The sequence below is a fragment of the Onychostoma macrolepis genome, chromosome 05 (assembly GCF_012432095.1).
Source record: "Onychostoma macrolepis isolate SWU-2019 chromosome 05, ASM1243209v1, whole genome shotgun sequence".
Lineage (NCBI taxonomy): Eukaryota > Metazoa > Chordata > Actinopteri > Cypriniformes > Cyprinidae > Onychostoma > Onychostoma macrolepis.
The window spans coordinates 32,681,749-32,685,820 of record NC_081159.1 but is presented as its reverse complement, the minus strand read 5'-3'; the positions used below and the strand labels follow the sequence as shown (position 1 = coordinate 32,685,820).

The 4,072-nt window shown below is 40.2% G+C and overlaps 1 pseudogene; it reads left to right on the top strand.

Annotated features, from left to right (window-relative positions):
• The first annotated feature begins 244 nt into the window (after positions 1 to 244).
• Positions 245 to 4,072, top strand: LOC131541347 (uncharacterized; annotated as a pseudogene).

The following is a 4,072-nucleotide window of genomic DNA, read 5'->3' as shown; positions in this document are numbered from 1 at the left end:
GTCCATTGTTTACCCGGAGCCAGAGCGCCTGACATCTTGGCAAATTTAAAAGTGCTGACTAATGCTAAACGTAAATTCAGTAAGATTGTTATCCACGTCGGCGCTAATGATGTTCGACTTTGCCAGTCGGAGATCACCAAAAATAATGTTAAAGAGGTGTGTGAACTTGCAAGTACGATGTCAGACACTGTAATATGCTCTGGTCCGCTCCCTGCTTACCGTGGTGATGAGATTCATAGCAGACTGTCATCACTCAATGGCTGGATGTCTAAGTGGTGCCCGCAAAATAACATAGGCTTTATAGACAATTGGAAGAATTTTTGGGGCAGACCTGACCTGTTGAAAAGAGATGGTGTTCATCCCTCCTGGGGTGGTGCCGCTCTTCTCTCTAGAAATATGGCACATAGTCTTAGAGTTTGTACTTGACTAACTGGAGCCCAGGTCAGGAAGCAGACAGACTGGCTAAACCGATCGTCTGCTAGCCGCCTCACGCCACCAAAGTCAGTTAACTCTCAGCACATAGAAACTTTTTCACCTAGATATCACTCTATAGAGACTGTGTCTGTTCCCCGAACTAGAAAATACAGAAAACATCCAAACCAAAGTAATAGTAACAATTTAATTGATGTTCAACAAATAAAAACGATATAATACAGATAAACACATGATAAAGCTTGGCTTATTAAATATTAGATCCCTTTCTTCAAAAGCACTTTTTGTAAATGATATGTTCACTGACCATAAACTAGATGTGCTTTGTCTGACAGAAACCTGGCTAAAACAAGATGATTACATTACTTTAAACGAGTCTACACCCCAAGATTACTGTTACAAACATGAACCGCGTGCAAAAGGTAAAGGGGGAGGTGTTGCTACAATTTATAGAAATATTTTCAGTATCTCTCAGAGGTTGGGTTTCAAGTATAATTCGTTCAAAGTAATGGTGCTTCATATAACGTTATCCAAAGAAACAAGTGTTAATGATAAATCCCTGTGATGTTTGTACTGGCTACTGTATACAGGCCACCAGGGCACCATACAGACTTTATTAAAGAATTTTCTGATCTTCTATCGGAGTTAGTGCTGACTGCAGATAATGTCCTAATCGTTGGTGATTTTAATATCCATGTTGATAATGACAGAGATTCGTTGGGATCAGCATTTATAGACATTCTAAACTCAATTGGTGTTAAACAACACGTGTCAGGACCTACTCATTGTCGAAATCATACTCTAGATTTAATACTGTCACATGGAATTGATGTCAGTGGCATTGAAATTTTGCAGCAGAGCGATGATATCTCAGATCATTATTTAGTCTCCTGTATATTCCATATAGCTAAAGCTGTAAAGCCAACTTCTTGTTACAAATATGGTAGAACCATTACCTCTACCACAAAAGACTGCTTTATAAATAATCTTCCTGACTTATCTCAGTTCCTCAGCATATCCAATAGCTCAGAACAACTTGATGATGTAACAGGAACTATGGACTCTCTCTTTTCTAGCACTTTAGATGCGGTTGCTCCTTTACGCTTAAGGAAGATTAAGGATAAGAGTCCAACACCGTGGTATAATGAGCACACTCGCGCCCTAAAGAGAGCAGCCCGGAAAATGGAGCGCAGCTGGAGGAAAACTAAATTAGAGGTATTTCGTTTAGCTTGGCGGAAAGTACCCTATCCTACAGAAAAGCATTAAAACTGCTAGATCTGATTACTTTTCGTCTCTTCTAGAAGAAAACAAACATAACCCCGATATTTATTCAATACAGTAACTAAATTAACGAAAAATCAAGCATCAACAGGTGTTGGCATTTCCCAAGAGCATAGCAGTAATGACTTTATGAACTACTTCACTTCCAAGATCGATACTATCAGAGATAAAATTGTATCCCTGCAGCCGTCAGCTACAGTATCGCATCAGATAGCGCACTATAGACCCCTGAGGAACAATTCCACTCATTCTCTACTGTAGGAGAGGAAGAATTGTATAAACTTGTTAAATCATCTAAACCAACATCATGTATGTTAGACCCGATTCCATCTAAACTACTAAAAGAGCTGCTTCCAGAAGTCATAGATCCTCTTTTGGCTATTATTAATTCATCATTGTCATTAGGATATGTCCCCAAAACCTTCAAATTGGCTGTTATTAAGCCTCTCATTAAAAAACCACAACTTGACCCCAAAGATCTAGTTAATTACAGACCGATCTCAAATCTCCCTTTTCTGTCAAAGATACTAGAAAAGGTAGTATCCTCGCAATTATATTCCTTCCTAGAGAAAAATGATATCTGTGAGGAATTCCAGTCAGGATTTAGATCGTATCATAGTACTGAGACTGCTCTCATTAGAGTTACAAATGACCTGCTTCTATCATCTGACTGTGGTTGTATCTCTTTATTAGTTCTACTGGATCTTAGCACTGCGTTCGACACTATCGACCACAACATTCTTTTGAATAGACTACAAAACTTTGTTGGCATTAGTGGAAGTGCCTTAGCATGGTTCAAATCGTACTTATCTGACCGCCATCAGTTCGTAGCAGTGAATGAAGAGGTATCATATCGATCACAAGTGCAGTATGGAGTACCTCAAGGCTCAGTACTAGGGCCGTTACTTTTCACGCTCTATATGTTACCCTTGGGAGATATTATTAGGAGACATGGTGTTAGCTTTCACTGTTATGCTGATGATACTCAGCTCTATATTTCTTCGCGGCCCGGTGAAACACACCAAATTGAGAAACTAACGGAATGCATAGTCGATATAAAAAACTGGATGATGAGTAATTTTTACTGCTAAATTCTGAAAAACAGAGGTGTTAATTATCGGACCTAAAAACCCCACATGTAACCTAGAACATTATCTAACACTTGACGGCTGCTCTGTCAATTCTTCCTCATCAGTCAGGAACCTAGGTGTGCTGTTCGATAGCAATCTGTCATTTGAAAGCCATGTTTCTAGCATCTGTAAAACTGCATTTTTTCATCTCAAAAGCATATCTAAATTGCGACCAATGCTCTCAACGTCAAATGCAGAAATGTTAATTCATGCGTTTATGACCTCAAGGTTAGACTATTGTAATGCTTTATTGGGTGGTTGTTCTGCACGCTTGATCAACAAACTACAGTTAGTCCAAAATGCAGCAGCTAGAGTCCTTACTAGAACCAGGAAATATGACCATATTAGCCCGGTTCTGTCAACACTGCACTGGCTCCCTATCAAGCATCGGATAGATTTTAAAATCTTGTTAATTACTTATAAAGCCCTGAATGGTTTAGCTCCTCAGTATTTGAGCAAGCTCTTATCGCATTATAGTCCTCCACGTCCGCTGCGTTCTCAAAACTCTGGCCGTTTGATAATACCTAGAATATCAAAATCGACTGCGGGCGGCAGATCCTTTTCCTATTTAGCACCCAAACTCTGGAACAGTCTACCTAACACTGTTCGGGAGGCAGACACACTCTGTCAGTTTAAATCTAGATTAAAGACCCATCTCTTTAGCCTGGCTTACACATAACACATTAATACGCTTCTATTATTCAAATCCGTTAAAGGATTGTTAGGCTGCATTAATTAGATGAACCGGAACCGGGAACACTCCCCATAACACACGATGTACTCGTTACATCGTAAGTAGAATGGCATCTGCGCTAATGTTTGTCTGTTTCTTTCCTAGTCTGTTTCTCGGTCCGTGTCCGATCAGATGGTGGGTCGGCGCCGGGAGGTGATGTCTGCGGCCCTCATCGTCGGCGGAGACCAGGACGCCCGGATGACCCCCAGAGATATATCCCCAGATATATCACCCAAAAATAACAAAATAACTAAAATATAATAAAATACCTAACTACATAATACTACTATTGTTAGAAATTGCAACAAAATTAAAATAGAAATATAAACTTTTGAACTGCGGGTTTCGTCTGGTCAGAGGAGAACTGGCCCCCCGACTGAGCCTGGTTTCTCCCAAGGTTTTTTTTTCTCCATTCTGTCACAAAGGGAGTTTTGGTTCCTTGCCGCTTTCACCTCTGGCTTGCTCAGTTGGGGACCGTTCATTTCTAGCGATTATC